The following is a 26402-nucleotide window of genomic DNA, read 5'->3' as shown; positions in this document are numbered from 1 at the left end:
TTGATGCACATTCAAAACGGATGGACATATATGAAGTGAAGTTGCCTACATCTTCTGGTACAATAGACAAACTATGGCAAAGTTTTGCAATTAATGGATTACCTGAAGTGGTCGCATCGGATAATAGAACAGTATTCACGAGTGCTGAATTTCACAAATTTATCAGCCTCAACGAGATTACTCATGCAAGAATTTCACCATACCACACTTTTTCAAATGGACTGGTGAAGAGAGCAGTTCAGACGTTCAAATCTGTTATGAAGAAATTGTCTGGAGATTCTATGGCGACTAAATTAGCATGTTTTCTTTTCCATTATAGAACCACCCCTCATACGACAACAGATGTCACAACTGTGGAATTGTTGAGGAATCGCCGTCTCCGATCGAGATTGAGCAGAATTATGTCAAACTTGGTGGGGAAGGTGGAAAGAAGTCAGGGAAGTCAGAAAATTGGACATGGCTGTCACAGCCGTGACAGCACGTTTAACACAGGAGAGAAAGTATTTGTGAAAATACGTGGTTGTTTGGTGAAATAAATGCAGTAAAGGGACCTCTTTCCTACCACGTGAAAGTGAAAGATTGAGTCATATGGAAACATGTGGATCATATAAAAAGAGGAGAAACAAAATATCCAGAAATGATTCCACAAGTGTTCGTGACTGAATCAATGTCTCCTGTTGAAAGAACTCAAATGAGTACAGTCTGAAGGGCCAACTGTACCTGAAAGAGTCGAAGAAACAGATTTGCAGGCACCTGCTGAAGGACCAGATGCTCAGGCGATTACAGGAGGTTCCGGATCAAACATCAGAAGCTGTAGAGCTGAGACGTTCTACACGCATAAGGAAACCCCCAGAAAGACTGACAAAACTATATATCTGTGTGAATAATTTGATATTTAGAGAAAAATTGTAAAATGTATTTCTGAGGAAAGGGGGAGGGATGTAGTATTCTGATGTGTAATATACATTTAGACAAATGTAGCATTGGAAGGTCACATGATCTTGGCACATAATAGCAGAGTAGCGCGGGCTACCTCTGCAGTCAGTAGTCTTGAGTCTGAAGAGTAAAGTCAGAGTGTTGAGTTGTAAGCACACAAGTGTAGCTGCTAAGTTCCTTTTGTAAATAAACAGAATGCGTTTCTTCTAAGAACCGTCTACTGATCTTCTCTGTCTTGGTACCAACTCGGTCAGCCCGAAACAAGCGTGCAACCCGGATCCTTTAGCCCCAAAAAACAAGGACACTGGATCCAACAGTTTAACAAGTAATATTTTCACAAACGTTGCTGAAGAGCAGCAGTATGGAGTGACAAGTAAGGACTGTGCAATAAATCTTTATCCTTCTTGATGAAATTGTGAAAAATCCTCCATTTGGAGAGCATACCTTTATTTATTGTTACTTGTTTTTAACTCTTGTTATGTTTCAAATATTGTAGAAATAATTCTCTAAAATACATCCCACATGAGACATTAACACACTTGCAGAGTGGGCAACAAAGTGGCAAGTGAAGTTTAATATCAATCAGTTTGGGTGCCTCAAGTGTATAAACCTCTTTGTCAGCAGGGAACTGAAAATCTTCACTGTCATGAGAAACCAATTTTTCCCACACAGCTAACAGAACGTAAAACCCATGCCAGGGTTTCACTGAGGGTTCAAATATTCCTCATTCCGTCTAGTTCAGTATCATGGCTGCCTGTTCACAACACAACCAACTTACATTTATAAGCATCTTTAACGTAATTAAAACCTTCCCAAGGAGCTTCACAGGGTGTTAATCAGACAGAAAATGGCAACAGATCACACAACAAAATATTAGGAGAGGTGACTGTTCTGAGATTGGGCCCTTCTACCTTGGACTCTAGGCGTGGGATTTGGTTCTTAGACAGACTGGAGGCATACGCGGGGATCTGCTTAACCCTTTAGCTCAGCATTTCACTTGCACTTCCCTCAACTTGGTCTACTGCATTCATTTCTCCCAATGCGGTTTCCTCTACATTGGAGAGACCAAACGCAGACTGGGTGACCGCTTTGCAGAACACCTTTGGTCTGTCCGCAAGCATTACCCAGACCTCCCTGTTGCTTGCCATTTCAACACTCCACCCTGCTCTCATGCCCACATGTCCATCCTTGGCTTGCTGCATTGTTCCAGTGAAGCTCAACGCAAACTGGAGGAACAGCACCTCATCTTCCGACTAGGCACTTTACAGCCTTCCGGACTGAATATTGAGTTCAACAATTTTAGATCATGAACTCTCTCCTCCATCCCCACCCCCTTTCTGATTTTCCCCCTCCTTTTTGTTTTTTCCAATAATTTATATAGATTTTTCTTTTCCCACCTACTTCCATTATTTTTAAGTGTATTTCCATCCATTGTTTTATCTCTACTTTTTAGCCTATTTCGATCCCTTCCCCCCACCCCACCCCCACTAGGGCTATCTGTATCTTGCTCATCCTGCTTTCTACCCTTAATTAGCACATTCCTTTAGATAATATCACCACCTTCAACACCTCTTTGTCCTTTTGTCTGTGACATCTTTTGGTTATCTCCACCTATCACTGGCCCTCTATCCAGCTCTTCTTGTCCCACCGCCCCCCCTTAAACCAGCTTATATTTCACCTCTCTTCTATTTTAACTTAGTTCTGTTGCAGGGTCATTCGGACTCGAAACGTTAACTGTGCTCCTCTCTGTAGATGCTGCCAGACCTGCTGAGTTTTTCCAGGTATTTTTGTTTAGAAATGGAGTGAATCTTGGAAGAGAGATTTAAGTAAGAAATTCTGGAGATAAGAGATTCAGCAGCTGAATACATAGACACTAATGGTGGAGCGATGGAAATCGTTGGCTGCTCGAGGTTAGAATTGTAGTTAGGCAGACATCTCAGAGGGTTGTAGGGGCTGGAGGAGGTTACCGAGATAGGGAGGGTTGTAGGGTCTGGAGAAGATTATAGAGATAAGGAGGTTTGCTAGGGGTTGGAGAAGATTCAGAGGTAATGAGTAGTTTAGGGGCTAGAGAAGGTTACAAAGATAGAGTTATTGAGGCTGGAGGAAGTTACAGAGATATGACAAGCTGTAAGGACTGGAGGACTCCCCACGGAGTGTGTCAGTATTCACAGTTTTATGTTTTTGATTATCAGGTTCGCTTTGTCTGGCGAATGCTAGCTGCGCCCTTGATATGAACACATTAGTTGGTGCTTGAAACAATATTGGCAGAGAGACCGATTAACTGAATAGACACTGGTAGTGTATTGGAACTAAGGACAGGGCACGAACACCATGTGTGCTTCTTCAATCACCTCCAGCTGTAGACTTCCAGTTACCCAAGAAGCCCGCGCTGTGTAGCGATTGGTCAATACAGTCACATGGTCAACTAACTACATTCTCTTAAAGGTACATAGCATTCCACCTTACACACACAGGAAGCCCCTGGGAAGTGTTTCAGTATTTAGAGGCAGTCCCTGCGAAGTATGTCAGAATTTGCAGGGGTCTCCAGGGAGTGCATCAGTATTCACAGGGGATTCCCTGAGAATGTTCCAGTGTTTACAAGGGATCCCTGTGGAACATGTCACCATATAAAGGGATCCACAGGGAATGTGTCAGAATTTTCATTGTGCCCCTGGGCAGTGTTTCAGTACTTACTAGTGTGCTTGGTATTTATATGCGGTAAATGGGGAATGTGTCAGTATCTATAGGGTTTCCTGGGAGTGTGTCAGTATTTACAGGACTTCCCTGGATGGTAACATTATTTAAAGGTGTCCCAGGGACTGTGTCTGTATTTAAACGGGTTCCAGGAAGAATGTGTCGGTATGTAAAAGGATCCTCCGGGAGTGTGTCAATAATTACAGAGCTTTCTGTCAGAGTGGGAGTGTTGGCAGCTGTCCTGGGAGCTGTGCCAGTATTTTCAGAATTTCCTCGAGAGTGTGTCAGCATTTAAAGGGGTCCCTGGGGGAGAATGTCTGTATTTACGTTGTGTCCCTGTCAGTGTTTTAGCATTTACCTTTGTGCTAGGGAGTGCAGGGCACCATGTCGGTATTCATCGAGGGCATTAATATTTAGAGTAACCCCCCCATCCTTTTTAACCCCCACACCATTTCCCCCTCTTCCCCATCCCTCCTCGTACCCCCCACCTCCTCCTCTTCCCCATCTCTGCCCCTTCTCCCCGTGCTCCCCGCCTTACACATTTCTCCTCCTCCTCCTCTTCCCTCCTTCCTCCTTACCTCATCCCCCCTCCACCTGACCCCCATCCCCCCTTCTTACCCTCTTCACCTCCCCTCCTACTTACACCCCCTCCATCCATCCTTCCTACACACCTTCCATCCCTCTTCCTTACCCCCTCATCCCCCTTCTCCTTACCGCCTTCATCCCCTTCTCCTTACCACCTTCCCCCAACCCCTGCCTCATCCTTCTGTCAGTCTTGTAACTCTTTTCAGCCAACCAAATAAACTAAATGAACAAAATTAGGGACAAAGTAAAAAGCCGTCCCTTAAAGAGAAACTGCAAAAACAAAGACAAAATTTAGAGGAAACTTTCAAACATGAAACCAAAATGTGGTTCACAAGGTCAATAAAATACCCCCGTCCCTGCAGTGCTGACCGAGCACAGAAGGCCTCGACAGTGCCGGCAGACACCGTGTGCTCCCTCTCCAGGGCATCTGGCCGCTAACATGGCCGTGGAAGGGGACAGACAGTTGGTGCAGACGACCCCCTCAATCGCCTGCTGCCTGGACCTCTTAATGGCAACTTGTCTAGGCCCAGGGGCAGGTTCACGAGGAGACCCTCCTCCCTCCCATCCCCCCTCAGCACCGGGTGTCCATAGATCAGGAGCGTGGGACTGAAGTACAAACAAAACAACAGTAAAATATTTTTTGAAAAGGGGGTGCAGGCTACAACACCCGATATAGACATGGTTCGCGGACTCCACAAGGCCGCAAAAGACACAGGCATCTTGGGAGTCCATGAACCGACACAACCTACAGTTGTATGGGACTGCTACAACACCCGCCACCCTAGGTCCCCGATGGAAACTGGGAGGACACCTCTGTAGAGGGACCCCGACTGGGGGCCTCCGCCGCCGGACTGCAACAAGGCACGCCAGGGTGTGTCTGGGCGGTGGGCGAGGGCAAGGAAGTGAAGGGTGTACAGCAGCAGCCCATACATGAAACCCCTCTGCCCCGTGCTAAAGGCCACAGAGGGCATTTCCACGAGGTGACTCAGGCTGCAGGGCACTGGCTCCCAAGGGAGGGTTTGGGCTTGGGGCCAATGTGGAATTGCGTCCGAACAGGGGTACGGTCAGACAGAGGACCACCGCGCACCGCAAAGCGGTCACCCAGTCTGCGTTTGGTCTCTCCAATATAGAGTAGACCGCATTGGGAGCAGCGAATGCAGTAGACAAAATTGGGGGAAGTGCAAGTGAAGTGCTGCTTCACTTGAAAGGAGTGTTTGGGCCCTTGGACGGTAAGGAGAGGGGAAGTAAAGGGGCAGGTGTTGCATCCTCTGCGGTTGCACGGGAAGGTGCCATGGGAGGGGGTTGAGGTGTAGGGGGTGTTGGAGGAATGGACCAGGGTGTCCTGGAGGGAACGATCCCTGCAGAAAGCTGCCAGGGTGGGTGAAGGGAAGATGTGTTTGGTGATGGCATCATGCTGGAGTTGGCGGAAATGGCGGAGGATGATCCTTTGAACGTAGAGGCTGGTGGGGTGATAAGTGAGGACAAGGGGGACCCTATCATGTTTCTGGGAGGGAGAGGAAAGTGTGAGGGTTGATGCGCGGGAGATGGGCTGGACACGGTTGAGGGCCCTGTCAACCACCGTGGGTGGAAAACCTCGGTTAAGGAAGAAGGAAAACATGTCAGAGGAACTGTTTTGGAAAGTGGCATCATCAGAACAGATGCGACGGAGGCGAAGGAACTGAGAGAATGGGATGGAGTCCTTACAGGAAGCAGGGTGTGAGGAGCTGTAGCTGAGGTAGCTGTGGGAGTTGGTAGGCTTGTAATGAATATTGGTGGACAGTCTATCACCAGAAATTGAGACTGAGAGGTCAAGGAAGGGAAAGGAAGTGTCAGTGATGGACCACGTGAGAATGATGGAGGGGTGGAAATTGGAAGCAAAATTAATAAATTTTTCCAGGTCCAGATGAGACCATGAAGCGGCACCGAAGTAATCATCGATGTGCCGGAGAAAGAGTTTTGGAAGGGGGCCTGAGTAGGACTGGAACAAGGAATGTTCCACATACCCCATAAAGAGACAGGCATAACTAGGGCTCATGCGGGTACCCATAGCCACGCCTTTTAATTGGAAGAAGGATGAGTTTAAGGAGAAATTGTTCAGTGAGAGAACAAGTTCAGCCAGATGGAGGAGAATAGTGGTGGATGGGGATTGTTCGGGCCTCTGTTCGAGGAAGAAGTGGAGAGCCCTCAGACCATCCCGGTGGGGGATAGAGGTGTAGAGGGATTGGACGTCCATGGTGAAGAGGAGGCCGTTGGGGCCAGGGAACTGGAAATTGATGTAGGGCATGAGAGGAATCATGGATTTAGGTGGGAAGAGACTGGACAAGGGGAGAGAGAATGGAGTCAAGATAGCAAGAAATGAGTTCCGTGGGGCAGGAACAGGCTGACATGATCGGTCTGCCGGGACAGTCCTGTTTGTGGATTTTGGGTAGGAGGTAGAAGCGGGCCATCCGAGGTTGGAAGACTATGAGGTTGGAAGCTGTGGAGGGAAGATCTCCAGAGGAGATGAGGTCAGTGACAGTCCTAGAAACAATGGCTTGATGTTCAGTGGTGGGGTCATGGTCCAGAGGGAGGTCGGAGGAAGTGTCTGCGAGTTGATGCTCAGCCTCTGTGAGGTAGAGGTCAGTGCGCCAGACAACAACAGCACCACCTTGTCAGCAGGTTTGATGACAAAGTCAGGGTTGGACCTGAGAGAACAGAATGCGGCAAGTTCAGAAAGAGACAGGTTAGATGGATGAGAGGAGCAGAGAAATTGAGATGACTGATGTCATGCCGACAGTTTTTAATGAAAAGATCAAGAGCAGGTAAAAATCCAGAGGGAGGGGTCCAGGTGGAGGGAGAATATTGGAGGTGGGTAAAAGGATCCATTGAACGGGGAGAGGACTCCTGCCCAAAGAAGTGAACACGGAGACGAAGGCGGTGGAAGAAGAGTTCAGCATCGTGCCGAGCCCGAAATTCATTGAGGTGAAGGCGTAAGGGTATGAAACTAAGTCCTTTGCTGAGCACTGAACGTTCAGCATCGGAGAGGGGAAGGTCAGGGGGTATAGTGAATACACGGCTGGGGCTGGGATTGGAAGACAGGATGGGGACAGAAGGATGGGCGGGGGTGGAGGGTCCTGGATGGGCGTTGGTGTTGATGAGTTGTTGGAGCTTGCGTTCCTTTACATCTGAAAGAAAGAGACAATGTTTCCTGTTGAGGTGTTGGGTGAGACGAAGAATAAAATGAAACTGGGGGCAAGGACAGCTTAGAGATAGGGTGCGTCGGTGCTGCTGGAGGGTGAGGTCGAGTGTGTTCATATGGCGGCGCATGGCACTGAATGTGAATCTCAGGATGCGACGAGAACAGCAGTCCGAGGAGCGTTGTATGTCCCGGAAATACCTGTAATCCTGGGTGGGTTCGAAATATGAGGGATGGAACTTGGGTTGGAATCCACGTGGGGTGAGTCGGAGACGGAGACAGTCACTGGGGAATGAAATATGGCTGTGAAAGCGAGTTTTAGTAAACACCTTGTCAAACACCAGGAGAGAAATGGAAAGCAATGAAGGTGAACAGGGCAAAAGAGACAGGCCGAAATCCTGTCGGAGAGAAGAGCAATACTTCTTCAAGGTAGACATTCCTGGAAGAGAGGTAGCAGTCAATTAAACACTAAGATAAAAGCAAAATACTGCGGATGCTGGAAACCTAGAACAAAAACAAAAATACCTGGAAAAACTCAGCAGGTCTGACAGCATCTGTGGAGAGGAATACAGTTGACGTTTCCAGTCCATGTGATCCTTCATCAGAATTAAGGAAATCGAGAAATGAGGTGAAATATAAGCTGGTAGAGGAGGGGTGGGACAGGTAGAGCTCGATAGGGGGCCGGTGATAGGTGGAGGCAAAGAAGAGATTGCCAAAGGTGTCATAGACAAAAGGACAAAGGAGGTTTTCCACCCATAGTGGTTGACAGGGCCCTCAACCGTGTCCAGCCCATCTCCCACGCATCTGCCCTCACACCTTCCTCTCCCTCCCAGAGCCAAGATAGGGTCCCCCTTGTCCTCACTTATCACCCCTCCAGCCTCCGCGTTCAAAGGATCATCCTCTGCCATTTCTGCCAACTCCAGCATGATGCCACCACCAAACACATCTTCCCTTCACCCCACCGGCGGCTTTCCGCAGGGATCGTTCCCTCCGGGACACCCTGGTCCACTCCTCCATCACCCCCTACACCTCAACCCCCTCCCACGGCACCTTGCCATGCAAATGCAGCAGGTGCAATACCTGCCCCTTTACTTCCCCTCTCCTGACCGTCCAAGGGCCCAAACACTTCTTTCAAGTGAAGCAGCGTTTCACTTGCACTTCCCTCAATTTAGTCTACTGCATTCGCTGCTTCCAATGCGGTCTCCTCTACATTGGAGAGACCAAACACAGACTGGGTGGCCGCTTCGCGGAACACCTTCGGTCTGTCCACAAGCATGACCCAGACTTCCCTGTCTCTCATGCCCACATGTCTGTCCTTGGTCTGCTGCAATGTTCCAGTGAAGCTCAACGCAAACTGGAGGAACAGCACCTCATCTTCCGACTAGACACTTTACAGCCTTCCGGACTTAATATTGAGTTCAACAATTTCAGATCATGAACTCTCTCCTCCATTCCCATCCACTTTCCGATCCCCCTTTTTCCAATAATTTATAATTTTCAAAAAAATATATTTTTCTTTTCCCACCTATTTTTAAATTTATTTCTTTCTATTTTTTTATCTCCACCTTTTAGCCCATTTCGATCCCTTCCCCCCCACCCCACCCCCACTAGGGCCATTTGCCACTAGCTTGTCCTGCTTGCTACCCTTAATGTCACCATTCGCACATTCCTTAGATAATATTACCACCGTCAATACCCCTTTGTCCTTTTGTCTATGACATCTTTGGCAATCTCTTCTTTGCCTCCACCTATCATTGGCCCCCTATTGAGCTGTACCTGTCCCACCCTCCTCTACCAGCTTATATTTCACCTCATTTCTCTATTTCCTTAGTTTTGATGAAGAGTCATAGGGACTCGAAACTTTAACTGTTTTCCTCTCCGCAGATGCTGTCAGACCTGCTGAGTTTTTCCAGGTATTTTTGTTTTTGTTCTAGATTTCCAGCATCTGCAGTATTTTGCTTTTACCTTAGGGTTGATTTGAACTTGGTGAGGTGACTGTGCATGGGTTTCGAGGAGGTGGTGGTGGTTTGGTTCTGGGCTTGGGGTCCGCGAGGGTGGTGTTGCCGGTGTGGGGAGGGCCAGGACAAGCAGGAGACCTCATGGCGATGCTGACCTGAAGCCCCTGTGGCCATTTTAATTCCAAGGCCTCATTAATATCTGCATCCAGTGACACCACTATTCGTGGCCAGGATGGAGATGATTGGATAATTCTTATATCAATCACACCTGGAGGCTGCCCCCTCTGTAAGAGCTGGGATTGATTGTGGTGCCATGGATTTGGCTCTTGCTACATTCCCTTGAGAAACCATCACCCCCAGCATTATCCAAAGCGGAAAGCCTGTTGGAGACAGAGATGGACACAGGGGACTCCTGCATTACCTGCCTAGTGCTTTTCTTCTGTCTGGTGGTCACCCATTCCCTTACTGCCTGTGCAAGTTTTACCTGCTGTATGACCACCTCACTGTACGTGCTATCCATGAAGATCTCATCCTTGTGGATGCTCCACAGTGACTCCAGGTGTAGCTCCAGCTCCAAAGCAGGGATATTGAGTAGCTGCAGCTGGAGACACTTCCTGAACACTGGAAGTGTCCCTGACTTCCCATATCACACAGGAGGAGCATTCCACTTGGCCCAGCTGCCCTACCATGACTTAACCTTAAATTACTCCCTTTACTTTATCTTCCTCTAGTTTTCGAGAATATTAAGGGCAGAAGAAATACTTACCAGGTACTACTTACCAAGGCTGCCACTTTTTCTCCTGAGGAAAGGTAGAACATTAAAGGATCACCTCCTTCCTTCTTCAGTGAACTCCCTCTCTCACCAAACTCCAACTGAAGCACTCTAACATAGCCCAAAGCAGCACTCCAATATAAGATAGTCACCAAGAAACCCAATAGGGAATTCAGAAGAAACTTCTTCACCCAAAGAATGATGAGACTGTGGAACTCACTGCCGTAGGGAGTGATTGAAGAAAATAACAAAGATGCATTTAAGGGTAAGATAGACAAGAATGAGTGAGGAGAATAGAGTGTTGTGATAATAGATTTGGGTGAGGAAAGATGGGACAAGGCTTGAGTGGAGTGTTAATGCCGGCTTCGACTGATTGGGCCAAATGGTCTGTTTTTGTGCTGTATATCTGGTGCAAGTACTAGAAGCAGTATATGTGGGGCCACTTTCTCTAACTCCCCTTGCCTTCTGACAGACAGACACACAGTCCTCCTCCTGCAATGTACTTTACTGTGAGGGTCTGTGATCTGGAGAAAGCCATGCAGCTATTCCTCCACCTCCCTTGTATTGGAGGGTCTCTAACTCACACTTCAGCTCAATGATTCTGAGCTGCAGTGTCTCAGGCAGGAGACACTTCCTAGAGGTGTCACCCAGGACAGTCTGATTGCTCCCACATTCCCATGTGCTATTGTTCTGATACACCTCCATTGTTGCCAACTTAAATCTTTATTCTTTGTTAGTAGTCATTGATTTCTAGAGCTGATAGAATCAGTTTACCTGCCACATCACTGGCACAAAATGCACCCAGCAGCAAAACTCCAATCAGCATCATGTCTGCAGTGAAGTTCCTTTCCTCAAAACTGAAATACAAAAAATATTCAACATTAACATCAAGATTTCCTATTAAAGGTGGGAATTTCCTTCTCCCATTCCTACCTCTCTCTTTCCCAGTTGTTGGATGTGATGAGGCTTCCAATGCGACTGCAAATATATAGAGCAGACTGAAGACTGACGGAACCTTTGAAATCAAACCCAATTGGCTGGACAATTAATGATGTCAAAATTACTGTTGACTAATTAGAGGCTGACAGATAACAGGAGGGGCTCGAAGATATTCAGATATTTCATGTGCCACACCTGAGATTATATAATGTGCCACTGTAACTGCTCAGAGAGAAATGGAAACTGCAGTCATTGTTCCTGATCCCATTAATCAAAATGTAAATGAATGTGTTTAAGGAATTAGCATTTAATGAATATTATCAATGAGAACATTTAGGATTTGATCATTACTATAATGAGATGAAGACCCCAGAATTTATACTGACAAAACACGAGAGTTTATAACAGGCAATCCAATCCCTTTTGGAATAGATTTGAACTCCATCTATTCCCCAGTTTCTCACCATAGCGGTAGGTCTCCTTTGTGAACTGGAGGCAATGAGAACAAAACCCATTTGTAAAGAATTGTACAGTTGATTCATGACAAAGGTCAGAGCAGCTAGAGTCAAGGAAAAAGTAGAATGGATAGCAAGCTGACTTGAAAACAGAGAGTGGAGGCTTAGGGTGTTTACTCAGACTGGTAAAAGGTGCAAAGTGGTATTGCACAACGAGAGGTGTTGGGGACCACTGTTGTTCACTATTTGCATAAACAATTTGGACTCTGAAATGGGAAGCACAACTTCAAAATTTGGGGCATATATTTAATTCAGAGGAGAACTGTGAGAAGACAGAAGAAGCCATTAATAAACTTACAGAATAGATGTGTAATAGACCTGGAAACTTTAATCCAGCTAAGTGCGAGGTGGTAAAACTTGATAGGAAAAATAAGGAGGCTACACACTCCTTTGAAAATAATTGTTTGAATGGAATAGAGGAGCAAAAGGATCTGGGGGCAGACACACAAATCACCAGAAGTAGGAATATAATCTTTTAAGATCATGAAAGAGAGCAAACCAGGCATTTTGTTTTATTTCTAGAGGGAAAGAATTGAAATCCCGACAAAATGGGCTGGATTTTTCCATTTTGACTCAGGGCTGAATTGTGGAAGGCAGGGTTTAAAAATGGCAGGAGGGACCCGATTCCAGGACATTAGGGGTGACGGGTGTGCGATGGGGGCTGAAGGGGTGTATTGGGGGATGAAGGAAGTGAGGGGAGAGTTTGTGGGTACGGGGGTTTGAGGGGGATGGAGGGTTATGTGAGTTAGGGTGCTTCATACTCAACTCCAGAACTGGGCCGATGTCTCATGAATGGAGGTGGCTTTTTAACCTGACCACCTCAGTGTCGGCCTGTCTCCATCTCCACCTCGGGCCTGCTGTGGGATGCAGCAGGCCTGACTCTAGCCCACCCCAACTCGCCTTCATGAACATAGCGTAGACAGGGACTGCCGCTCAGGAAGCAGGCTTGTAACATCGGGAATTCTCTCGACTCCCAGTTCCCACCTCTAAGATGAAAATCTGGCTCAATATGTTAAACTTGAATAGAATCTAGGTTAGACCACACTTGGAGAAATGTGAGTAGCTCTGGTCTACATATTCTCTTAAGATTAAACAGACCAGATGCCTTATCCCTCGAAAGGTGAAAACTGAGATTTGGCCTAAAAGAGGTATTTAAATTTAGGAAAAGATTTGGTCAGGAGAGGTAGAGAAGATATTTCGGAGTATTACAACTGTGAGGTCACAAGGTTATAATGGCGGGCATGTTCTGATTACATTGCTGACAACCAATGATGTTGTTTAAACCAGGTGCCCTGTTCCTGTGAGATGGGTGACGATCCAGTGCCCAATTCCAGATGAGTTCCAATGATGGGGAGGGCGTAGGGTGGTTATGGTGGGTAGGAACCAATTTGGAATGCGGCACAAATACTGCCATAATCTTAAATCTCTGCACTCACCTGTACCCTCGACACCTGGTGGAGACTGGGGTTAAACAAGACCCTGTGATTCAAACACTGGCAGCTCCATGAGACGGCCACATCACCCAGTCAAACAGGAGACTTACAGCCTATGTGTTTACAAAGATCTGTTGGTAAAATTCTCTGGATTCTCCCTTGAGAAGATATTCCAAGTTAAAAGGGAGCAGCATTAAACAGACCAAGCAAAACAATCCACAAGGAAGTTGTGATTTATTTGTAATCAGCAGAAAATGTACAGCAGTCAAAATATTTCTTTTTTGAGGGCTGCCAGATTTGGGTAACAGAATGAACACCATTGTATTCAAATTGGTTGCTCCTTCATCACAAGGAAATGAATTACCCAGAAATGCTTTCAGGATAGTTTCTTGGAAAAACATGTTCTGGCATCATACAGAGAGCAGGCCATACTACACCTGGTATTGTCCAATGAGGTAAGATTAATTAATTAACTCATGGTAAAGGCACCCCTTGGTAGCAGTGATCATAATATGAGTGAATTTTACTTTCAGTTTGAGGGAGATTAGAGCGGGTCTAAGACGAATATTTTAAACTTACATAAGTACAATTATGAGGACATGAAAGCAGAGATAACGGAAGTGAAATGGTGTCATGAAGAGATTAATAAGACCATAAGACATAGGAGCAGAAATTAGGCCATTCGGCCCATCGAGTCTGCTCCGCCATTCAACCATGTACTAATGTCTGTAATGTTATTGGAATTTTTTAAAAATAAATTTTAGTGGTGTCTATGTATGTGTATGTGTGTGTGTCTTAATTGGATTAAAGCCAGCTGGTCTAGAGGCTTTGATGTGTAGAAAGAAGTGGGTTTGAAATGTTAATTATATAAACATGGGAAGCTCAGAAACATAGGTGTCAAGGGGGCAATTTGCATTTTTAAATAAAGCTTTCAAAAGAATGGGTGAAATCTTGCACCTAGCTAGAAGACGCCAAGCAATGTGTTTATTTTTTCAGCTTCCGCATGAAATTGGTGGAATGAAAGGGTATTATTGTTAGAAGACGTAACGTTTAAAGCCTAGTGATACAATGGAAAATTTACATTCAAAGGAAAAGCTAGGTATAAACAGAAAGGAGTTTGTGTGCGTAAGGCAGAGGCATTCAAGATCTAACCAGCCTGTATGCCTCCAACTGTATCTGCAAGGAACCGACTCCAGAGTAGAATCCAGTTGGGAGATGTTTAAATTAGTACAAGCTCTTCCAAAGTTTGAAGAAAGGAATGTTGAATCATTCTTTGTTTCATTTTAGAAGATAGCTGAACAAATGAAATGGCCAGAGGAAAACTGGACATTATTGTTACAGTATAAGTTGGCGGGTAGAGCACATGAGGTATATGCTTCGCTGTCTGAAGAAGTATCGGTGAAATATGATAGGGTGAAAAAGGCTATTTTGAGTGCTTATGAGTTGGATCTTGAAGCATATAGAGAGAAATTTAGGAATATGAGAAAACAGCCTGGGCAAACGTATATTGAGTTTGAGAGAGTAAAACAAAGTAATTTTGGCTGGTGGATATGGGCATTAAAGTAGAGACAGCATATGCAGCTCTTTGGGAAGTAGTTCTTTTGGAAGAATTTAAAGATTTAATTCCTTTGGTAGGAGACCTTATGTAGAAGAACAGAGGGTTGATTCTGCAAGGCAAGCAGTAGAGATAGCTGATGATAGTGAGTTAGTTAATAGAGCTAAATTATTTTTAATTGCCCTCTTTGCTCCAAAAAGGGTAAAAAGTGGAATGGTGAAAGGAAGGTGGGTCGTCAGGGAAGAGAAGGAGTAGGTGGAAATTCCCAGAAAGTTTTTTTCTCAGAATAAAATGGAAGGTGCTGAGGGTAGAAGTGACATTTGAAAATGGAGGTGTTTTCATTGTAATAAAGTGGGGCACACAAAGTCAGAATGTTGGAAATTGCAGAGAAAACCTGTCAGAATTATTGGGGTGCAGGAAAATTCTTGAAATAAAAGTACTGTGGGTTCTGAGGTTCAGGAACAGGAGAAACCAGTGTTTTGTGTAAAAGTGAAACAGGGAGAATCAGTGATAGGTAAAGAAGTGGGAATGTGTTCACAGTTTACCCAAAAGCGTTCTGAGGAACAGGTTGCAGAAATGTTTCAAAATTTTGTGTGTGAAACGAAAGTCTTTTCATGTTTACAGGGTGGAGTAGGTAAAGATGTTAACATTTTAACATACACGGGGGCTAGTCAACCCTTAATGTTCTGGGATAGTGATATTTGTTGTTCAGACGGAGTATTGCAGGAACAGATGATAAAAGTGGGGTTCATGGAAATGCTAAACCTATTCCATTGTGGAAGGTAAATTTAAAGAGTAAGTGGAAAACTGGTGAAGTGACTGTTGGGGTGGTGGACATTATTGTTACAGTCTAAGTTGGTGCCCATTTCAGGGGTTCAATTTATTCTGGGTAATGATATGGCAGATCACAAATGTAGGTGATGCCTATGGTAGTTGAGCAGCTTGTAGAAGTGGTTTCAACAGAAGTGTTACATAAAGAGCATCCTGGATTCTTTCTAGATTGTGTGATAATGAGATCACAGGCTCATAGGTTGAAACTAGAAAAACAAGAAGGGCAGGCAGTTCAAAGGAAGAGGAGGGTGTTGAAATCCAATTAGCTGGCACTGTGTTTGATAACATTGTTCAGGAAAAAAGACTACTGGACAATTCAGCTGAATTATTTAACTCAAGGAGTTTAGTGGAGCTACAGATACAGAATTTACAATTAAAACAGTTATATCAGGCAGCTTACTCAGAACAGATGCAAAATGTATTCCAGTAAGTTATTACCTTAAGGGTGATATTTCAATGAGAAAGTGGAGGCTGGATCATGTCTCAGAAAATAAAAGCTTGAGGGAGGTACATCAGATTGTTATCCCATTAGGGTATAAGAAATGAGATTCTGAGGATTGTTCATGAAATTCCAAAGGGGGGACATTTAGGAATTAGAAAGACACAGGCAAAAGTACAGAAACATTTTTATTGGCCAGGATTGCATAGGGATGTCATCAAATTCTGTAGAACATGTTACACATGTGATAGGGAAACCACAGGCGGTGATTAAGCCAGCAACTTTAATCTCAAAACCATCAACTGAAGAACCTTTCACTCGGGTCATGAATGATTGTAGAGGACCCCTTCCTGAGACTAAAAGTGGAAATCAGTACTTTCCGACAATAATGCATGTGTCTACCAGGTTTTCTGAAGCGATACCTTAATGAAATATTACAACTAAGAAGATTGTGACAGAATGGATTTTTTTTTTACAAAATATGGTTTACCTAAGGAAACAGAATCAGATCAGGGTTCAAATTTTATGTCAATGACGTTTAAGCAAGTAATGAACAGTTTGGGGATAAAACAATTTAAGTCAACAGCTTATCATCTGGAGTCACAAGGGGCTTTAGAAAGATGGCATCATACTTGAAAAACTATGATGAGAACATCCTGTCAGATTTATCCACAGGATTGGGAAAGGGGAATTACATTCTTGTTATTTGCTATTAGCAACACTCCTAATGCATCGACTGGTTTTAGTCCTTTTGAACTAGTTTATGGTCATGAGGAAAGGAGACCACTGAAATTGATTTTTCAGAAATTTTAGGTTCAAAATCCAGAAACTACTCTCCTGGATTATGTATCAAACTTCAGAGAAAGATTGGACAGAGCATGTGTGTTGGCTAGGGAGCATTTAAAGATATCACAGCAGGTGCTGTGAGTGAAGGCAGATAAGAAAGCTAAAGCTCACAGTTTTATTACTCGAGAGAAAGTAGTAGTTCTGTTACCAGTATTGGGGAATTCATTAAAGTCAAGGTTTAGTGGGCCATACAGGATTGAAAAAGAATAAAATGAAATAAATTATTTAATAAATACTCCAGAAAGAAGAAGCAGAGTGTGTGTCATGTAAATATGCTTAAAAAGTACGTTGACAGGGAAGAGGACCAAAAGGAGGTGTTAGTGGTGGTAGATAATGAGAAAGAGGTAGAAATGCAAAACTTTGAATTTGATTTTCCTCTAATCAAGTTGGATAATGAGGGGGTGTTTGAAAATTTAAATGGAATATTGGGTGGAATTATCCCGGAATTGCAATAAGTGCAGGAGTGGGCAGGTAAAATGGAGTCCTACTCGCCGACAAAAGTGATGGGTTTTCACGCCGTATCATCCTGAGCCTGCCTCATTATTTATTCACTCCCATAAACCACACCGTTTCCATGGCGGGCAGGATCTCATTCGCCCGCCCACCATCACCCCAAAATTGCATCACGCCGGCCGCCATCTTTAAAAGGCTGCTGCCAGCAAAGCGCTCATGGGCACCAGCTCGCCACCACTGCCCGGGAGACATGGCCAGCAATGGGAAAAAGACTGCAGCCGACCCCCCAGCCCCGCTTCAACAACGGGGCCCTCAAGTGACTGCTGAATGCCTTGGAGGCCTGCTGGGATGTGCTCTACCCACGCTTTGGGTGCAAAATGGGCAGCAAAGTCACCACCCAGCTTGGGAGGCGGTGGAAGCAGTGGTCAACGCAAACAACCTGCAGGAGAGGACAGCGCAACCAGTGCCGTTATAGGATGAATTATCTCCTCCTTTTCGCCAGGGTAAGTCACTCTTTTCATCACTCCTAACTCACACACTCACAAGCCCAGCACACATGCACAGGGCCCTCACTCACTGTCAGTGCAAGGGACATCACCATTCACTCTTTCACAGACACCATCATTGTCCTTATCCCGTGCATGGGACCATTCACCACCTACACAGGCCAGGCATACATCTCATCTGGCCCAGCAGGCATCCTGGTACACAGTCCCCATCTGAATCCATGCAGGACAAACGGGCACACAATTGGTGGGAAAGGTCACAGACAGGTGGAGGGATGCCGAAGATCAAAGTTCTGACAGAATTTGAAAACAGAGCCATCCAGCTGACCGGCAATGACCAGGACCGGTCCTGTGCTGACAGTGAGGTCGGCACTGCTTTACCAAGCGAGAATCCAGCAATGCGATATCCATCAGACAACCATGCCATAAGTGATGTGTCCTCTTTCACAGGCCACTACCATACACTAATTATCTCCCCTTGCTTTTGCTGTCACATCTGCCAAAGAGCCGACAGAGCTCATGACCCAGGGCCTCCAATAAAGCCCCAAAGAAACCTCTGAAGAGGAATATGGAGGCACCCTCCCTGAAGTCCCATCACAGCGCTCACCCACACCCTCCACCAGCGCGGAGACACACACCTCGGAGGGACCGAGCTCTAGAGTAGCCTCAGGATCACAATCTGGTGAGCACATCGAACTTTCTGATCCACAGTAGGCGGGGCCAGTGACTTCCCAGTTCCCTGGCACTCAGGAGACTGCTGGAGGCCAGAACGTTGCTGAGTCCGAGTCAGATGACGAGCCTCTGGACTCGGTCCTGTCACAGATGCTGGAGCTGCAAAGGCAAGCTGGGGAACATAAGGAAGAGATGTCCGCTGCACTTCTCAGATTGCAAAGCATGACCGAGGAGTCCGTCTGTCTTCAGGCTGCGGTGATAGCGCCGGCATTGCGACGCACTGAGGTCAACACTGGCAGGTTGGCGGCTGCCATGGAGACCTTGGTCCAGGATGTCACTAGTGCACTGCTGTGTGTGCTTAACTTCATCGCTGATGCCATATTTGGCCTCCAACAGTGTGTACATGAGAGGGGTACTGGGCAGCTCAATCTCACTCCAGCTACCCCTTCCACTCATGGAGACAGCTAGGGGTCCTCGGGCATCCATAGGGAGGAGGGTCAGCAGGTGCACACACTGGGGCCATCCACCCAGGTGACTCTGGGAGTGACCGGCCCATCCAAATCCCCTCTTCCTGTGACCTCTGCAGCTCCAGCTTCACAGGCCGAGGAGGATGCCACTGCCACACAGCTGGACCCCGAAAGCAGGCTGGGGCCCACCAAGTCTCAGCCCTCCAGAGGACGCCTGCCATCATCACTGACAGGACATCACAGCCAGCAGACTGCCTCCAACTCTGCTGTGGATGTCCGAGGAGCACCAAGACGTAGTGGCAGGATTAGGAAAGTTAACTAAAAGTAGTTATGCAGCCTGTGCATGGGTGTTGATCATTTGTACATACTGTTCACTATTGTCAATAAACTCCTAAGAATGTCCCCCTGCTTGTGGCTCCTTGTTCTGATGAGCAGTGTTCTTGTCACTCAGATGTGAAACCTTTCTGCACAAGATAAAAGGCAGGTGTCTCAGTCCAGGGCCTTGTCCCTGTGCTCTGTGCGGCCTTCAGACCACAGTGATGGCCCAGCCTCACACTCCCTGGAAACATTATTGATGCCTGCACCTCGGCAGTGCTGGTCATTGCTGCCAGAATGGAGTGGGCAGGTCCCACAGAGTTCTCGCATTCTCTCTGTGTTCTCTCAGCATCTTTAAGGTGTGGCTGGCCCCTATCACACCAGCATCTGTGACCAGTGATGCTGTTCACCAGCTCCTGAAGGGCTGAGGTGCTGAAGGCGGACACAGCATCAGATGCGTCTAAAGTTTCATGGCTGTGTCTCCGAGATGGACCTGGTCATGGAGCACAAGCGAGCTGCCCTCGGCCAGACAGGAGTCAGACATTCTCATAGGCTATGTGAAGATCTATGGAGTGTCCTCACTGCATGTCGTCATCATCCTCCTGCGATCGAACGACTATTAGAGCCTCCACTGCATCTCCATGACAGGAGCATTCTCTCAGAGGGTATTGGTGCTGCCATAAGCCAGACTGCAGTCAAATATTCACAACTGCAACGTAAGGATCTATGGGGGCACCTCACTGCAGGTTGTCATCATCATCCACAAAAATGGCAGATATGTGTCCCTCCCGAGTGTGCCTGCCTCATCTAGCCAGGGCGAGAGACTCATCACCATCATGGTCACCACCGAGGACCCCCTGAACCTCATCCCCATTGGCGTCCTCCTCATCCGAGGAGACCTCCAGCTCCTCCATCTTCTCCTCAGCCAGTTCGCCCTCCATTGAAGTGCCAGGTTGTAAAGGGCACAGCAGTTAACGACGATGCATGACACCCTCTGTGGACTGTATTGCAGGCTCCAGCAGACCAGTCCAGGCACTGGAACCACATCTTCAGCATCCCAATGGACTGCTCCACCAAGTTGCGAGCTGCTGCATGTCTGCTGCAGTCTGAGGACGCCGCACAGCTGTCTCCAGCCACGGCCTCTGCGGGTAGACCTTGTCACCAAGGAGCCAACCCTGCAGCCTCTGTGGTCCCTGGAAGACTGCAGGGATTTGTGAGTGACTCAGGATTTCGGTGTCGTGCATACTCCCTGGAAACCGTGCGCACACCTGCAGGATGCATTTCTGGTGGTCACATACCAGCTGCATATTCAGTGAGTGGAAGCCCTTGCGGTAGTTGAAGTCCACCGATTGCAGTGACGGAGACCTGAGCGCCACATGAGCGCAGTCAGTCACACCCTACACCTGTGGGTATCCCGAGATCAGGGTGAATCCAATGGCCATTTCATCCTGGCTGTCCTGGTCCCGGGCGAAATGCATAAAGTTGTGTGCCATGGAGAAGATGGCATTCGTGACCTCATGGATGCCCTTATGGGTGGCGGATTGTGAAAACCCACAGTGGACACTTGTGGAGCCTGAAAGGAGCCACTGGCATAGAAATTGAGCCCCGGACGCTTTCACGGCCACTGGCAGTGGATGCCCTCCATGTCCCCTTGGTGCCAAGTAGTGCAGTAAGTGGCAGATGTGAGCGACCAGGCCCCGAGACATGCGCAGTCATTGGTGGCACTTGTTCTCAGTCATCTGCAGGAATGACAGGCGGCACCTATAGACCCTGGGTGTCACTAGGCATCAACCAGCCACGGCACGCTGTCGCTCCTGGGCAGCGTGTGTGGGAGCCCTTGCTGCCCCTTCTCATGAGGTTGCTGCTCCTGCCGTTACACAGCCAGGAGCCTCAGTCACTCTCTCCTCAGTCTCCTACAGTCTCTGTAGGCCGTCAGGCATACAGCTAGGTCACCAGGATCCATGATCCTGACGTGGTCCTCCTGCAGCATGAAAGAGAGAGAGAGAGAGACATGATTGGCATGGCTGTACTTGGCACATTTCCTGGCCCTGTGTGCTGCCCCTTAACGCTTCCCAGAGAGTGCTGGTCACCGCTCGGACGGCCAGAGATGAGTGCACTGCATGGCTGCCCTGTCAACCTGCAACATGGGGGCACTGGTCCTAACTGGGATGCTGAGGTTGCAGAGGGTATGAGCGCGTCCAGCAGTGACTGCTGCATGGCTAGCATTGGCGAGGAGATTGTACAACGTGTGCAGATCAACCGCTCCGCGGTCCAATAAAGTGGTGGCAGACTCGAAGTCTGTGCCAGGGGGTGGGGGTCTGGGGCCGGTAAGGTATAGGGTGCTTGGTGGCCCTTTGGTGCCACCGTGCTACTTGTATGGGCAGGCAGGCTAGGAACCTGACTCCAAATAGATCACTGTGGCTGCGCCTGATCTGTATCAGTTGCAGAGGCATTGTCAGTTTATATAGGTGTCGCTAATGTTTCCCTCGCTTACCATGACCCCCACCTCAACTGCCTGTGGGCGGGATGCAGCGCCAGGGCAGCACTTGAACAACACCCCCAGTCCCCCGCCATTGACAATGGTCACCTCCTAGGCTGGCCAGCATCTGCTCCCGGAGAACCCCCCAACTCACACCCAGCATTCCCCTCCAAGACTGGCCCCCAGACATTTCCTCCAACCTCAGCAGTCACCACTGAGGCTGGCCAGCACTTCTGTCCAGACATGCCCCCTCAGCAGTCGCCTCCAGGGCCAGACATCAGTTGCCCCTGCCCCCTGGCGCTCCTGAGGCCTGTAAACAAGAGGCGAGCTGTGGAGAATGCTGATGATCACTCACCTCAGTTCCCCCAAAGTGAAGGCCGCCAAGTGCACATCGCCTGTGTGCTGTTGTGAAACACTTTGGTGTGCTTTACCGCCAATGTGAGTAGATCTTATGATGTGGTTCCAAGAGTCTGGCGAGATGGCCTTTTAATTATATGCTGATGTATTACAATTAGCTCCCCGCTGACCGATGGCGGGAAACGCTGCCCGCCTTTGGCAGGCTGAGTGGACGATCGCACCCTGCCCTCATCCCGTTGTGCAGATTGCACCATTTCCACATGCACCACCTATCACGACTGCCACCAGTGGGCTTGGAAAATTCTGCCCTTTGAGTTACCTTCCAAACAAGTATCAATGTGATTTGGAAAAGCTATTGCAGTTACACAAACCTATTTGTGGGAATAAGTTCTCAAAGACAGATTTAGCTATACATGATGTGCCTGTACAAGTTTCATCTTCAATAATGCAACATCCTCACAGCTTAAATGCAGCAAAGTTATCACAAGCACAGAAAGAAATTGATTTCGCACTTCAAAATGATATCGAGTCTAGTTGCAGTAACTGGAGTTCGCCTATTGCATTAGTACCGAAACCGGATGTAACACAAGGACTGTGTGTAGACTATCAAAAGGTGAAAGCGGTAAAAAAAAGCGGGTTCATATCCTATACCGCGATTGCAGGATTGTATTGAGAAAGTGGGAAAATCAAAATTTATCACAATGAGTAACTTGCTAAAAGGGTATTGGCAAGTACCATTATTGGAGAGAGCAAAGGAGATGTTGACTTTTGTGACACCAAATAATCTATTTCAGTTTAAAGTCATGCCATTTGGTATGAAGAATGCACCTGTGACATTTCAAAGACTGACGTACAAAGCACTTGCTGGTCTAAGCAATTGTGCTGTTTATATTGATGACTTAATAGTTTTCAGTCAGACGTGGGATCAGCATTTATAGCACCTGGAAGAATCATTTACTCGACTACAAGAAGCTAATTTGGTGATGAACTTAGCTAAAAGTGAATTTGCAAAAACGCAAGTTACATATCTAGGCCATACTATTGGACATAGTAAGGTGGCTCCAAGGGGTGTGAAGATCAAAGCTATCATGGATTTCCCAGTGCATACGACAAAACGAGAGGTTTTGAGATTTCTGGGCATGAGTGGGTTTTACCGGAAATTTACCAAATCTTAGCAGTGTAGTTACTCCACTGACTAAACTATTAAAAAAGAGCAAGAAGTTTCAATGAACACAGGAGTATCAGAAGTCATTTGACAGTTTGAAAACTGTATCAACTACGACACCAGTTTTGGCAGTATCCAATTACACCAAGCAACTTAAGTTGGCCGTTAACGCAAGCAATACAGGCATTGGGGATGTACTGTTACAAGAAGATGACACTGGAACTGAAAAACCAATAGGGTATTTTTCACAGAAGTTGAATCACAACAGAGAAGATACTCAATGATTGAAAAGGATTTTGTGTGTCAGGCAGAGACATTTAAGATCTAACCAGCCAGTATGCCTCCACCTGTGCCTGCAAGGAACCAGCTTGCAAGGAACCTCATTTTGAATTAATAGGGTCAAATGTGCTTTGCCTGGGGTCTTTTAAAATCTATGAGTCTTACTGTTGCCTTAACGGGGGTGTAACTGAGAGTCAGATTAATTAGAAGATTTGTGTGGCTATTATTGTAGTAATTTTGTAGACACATGTATCTGCTTACAATTTTTCTTGTATTGCTGCAAGCTTAATTTAGTTTTATAAAAAACCTCTTGAGGCTCTATGGTCTTATTACTACTGAATTCAAAGCCTACTTTTCAAAACATACTAATTGCAAAAATGGGTTATGACAGTTATTTCAAGTTTCCCTCTGGGATTTGACCAACTCAGCCTTTAGCATCAGCTGTGTCATAATAACTGGCAATTTAGGTTAAGGAATAGGTTAATAGAGCGGCAATGGCAGACATTTAACGGGGTATTTCAGAATACACAGAATAGATACAAACAATTCCAATGGGAAGACCCACCATCCGTGGTTAACTAAATAATCTAAAGACAGTATCAAACTTAAAGAGAAAGCATATAATTGCGCAAAGTTGGGTGGCAGATTGGAGGATTGGACAGAATATAAATAACAGCAAAAAATGACTAAAAGATTAATAAGGAGGGAAAAATTGGAGTATGAGAGAAAGCTAGCTAGAAAAGTAAAGACAGTTAGGAGGAGTTTCTACGGATATTTCAAAAACCAGGATTAAGAAAGTGAACATTGGTCCTATAGAAAGTGAGACTTGGAAATTAATAATGGAAAATAAGGCAATGGCAGGTGAATTGAAGCAATATTTTGCATTGGTCTACACTATAGAGGATTCAAGTAACATCCCAGAAATAACTATAAATCCGTAACTGGAAGGGAAGGAGGAACTCAAGAAAATTACAACCGCCAGACAAGTGGTACTGAGCAAATTGTTGGAACTGTGGGTTGAGAAATCTCTGGGTCCTGATGGATTTCATCCCAGGGTCCCAGGGGGATGGGATCCTGAAAAGTAGGTCAGAGGGGAAAGAAGCTGAGATGGAATTGGAAGTTAAAATGCTGGTAAGAAAGAAGTGATTTTAGCAAGGCTAAATGGAATATATTTTCATGCAAGGAGACTGAGAAATAAGACAGACAAGCTGAGGGCACAGATAGGCACGTGGGAGTATGATATCATAGCCATGACCGAGACTCGACTAAAAGAAGGGCAGGATTGACAGCTCAACATTCCTGGTTATAGGGTGTTTCCCGGCGTGTTGCACCGTGGGGTGAACTGGATGCTGCGCTCCCCATCAACTGACCCACCATGCCAATTGAGATGGTCAGAAGAGGCCCGGGATCTCCGGTGCCCAAGTTCAGTGATGCCTCCCTGGGCATCCTCCTTGGCCAAGTGGTGGATAGGAGGGGTGTCCTCTTTCCAGCGGATAGAAGGAGGAGGCTGAGCACAGAGACAAACCCTGCATGGGAGCAAGTCTCCAGGGCAGTCAGTGCCCAGGGCCCCCAGCAGAGAATGGCCTTCCAATGTTGCAAGAGGATGAATGACCTCATCCACTCCGCCAGGATAAGTAAACCCTCAGCTACTCACATTCACCTCAGTGAATGGTACAGGGATATGGGCCTCAGTGCCACTGTGATAAGGTCATGCCTGACAGCCCCACTGCAGTCCATCCACTCTGCAGGTGGAGAGGCCACAGTGGCTCCCTCACCCTTCCACACACAGAGCCCACATGCTGTCTGGAAGGCAGGGGTCGGTGTGGAATGGGGAAAGTGGGGAAAGGGGCTCAGGCGTTGAGGCCACCAACAAGCACCGCAAATGACCTGCCCTCTGAACCTTATCCTTACAGCTGCAAGGGCTCACCGCTCTGGAGGGTGCTGGCCCAGAATCCGTCTGGACAACTTGCCAATCAATCGCATGGCACACAATCAAGTGGGTTATTGGTAAGACTGGAAGCATCAGAAAGTTATGTGAAATTGTTTTATACAATTAAATGCAAAATAGAATTGCTCTCAACCCCACCTTCTCTCTTTGCACAGGAGAGGTGAAGCCATAATCGTCGTGAGAGAGAGAAGATGGGAGGGGATCGGCCACACTTGAACTTCCTGATTTTGAGGAGCAGGCAGCCCAGCTGGTAGGGCTGGACTGGGCCATCGGAGACGGAGAGATTGGCTTGTGGCCTCCATCCAGTAAGGGTCCATGCATGTCATAGAAACCTCAGGGTCAAGGTGCCTCCATGTTGGAGGCAGCTCAAACAATCACTTGCACTCTCCTCTCTCACTTACAGACGCCACCAGGAAGAGAGCAGAGCCCGAGACTCAGGAAGCCCTGTCAAGCTCCAACACAAGCCCGGAGTGGAGCGAGGACATCGCAGGTGACTAAAGTGCACCTGTACAGGTGTCACAGCAGACACCTGCACCCTCCACCAGCCCAGAGACACACACCTCAGCAGGCATTAGTTCTAGTATCAGAAGGGTCTCACAATCTGGTGGTCATTGCACGGACGTGTAGCGTATTCCATGTAGATGACAGAGTCTGGGATGATATTTTCCAAGGAGACCTTCAGAACTCCATGTTTCCTCGTAAATGATGCCGGAGATACGTTTAATGCCTCCACATCGAGAGGTGTGGCGAATGGTGGGTTTTGTGATTCCCTGGATATTATCTCGAAGGACTTTCCGGTGCCGTTTAGCACCACCTTTACTGCTTCCTTTATCGACTTTGCCTCTACCGGACGTCACACCCGAAGACAAAGTCTTGTCATGGCTTTCCAACTGATGGTGGACAGTCAGCAAGAGGCGGGGAACATCAGGCAGAGTGTCGGAGGCCCTCAACAGGGTCGCACATGAGGCGGAGGAGGCCGCCCGCCTGCTGTCTGATGAAGTGGTGCTAACCTGTGAACACATGGAGGTCTCCATGGGGAGGGTGGCGGACTCCATGGAGAAACTGATCCAGCAGATTCTGTTG

The sequence above is a fragment of the Cetorhinus maximus genome, chromosome 12, assembly GCF_964194155.1.
Source record: "Cetorhinus maximus chromosome 12, sCetMax3.hap1.1, whole genome shotgun sequence".
Lineage (NCBI taxonomy): Eukaryota > Metazoa > Chordata > Chondrichthyes > Lamniformes > Cetorhinidae > Cetorhinus > Cetorhinus maximus.
The sequence above is the reverse complement of the archived record's forward strand: the minus strand, read 5'-3'. Positions refer to the sequence as shown.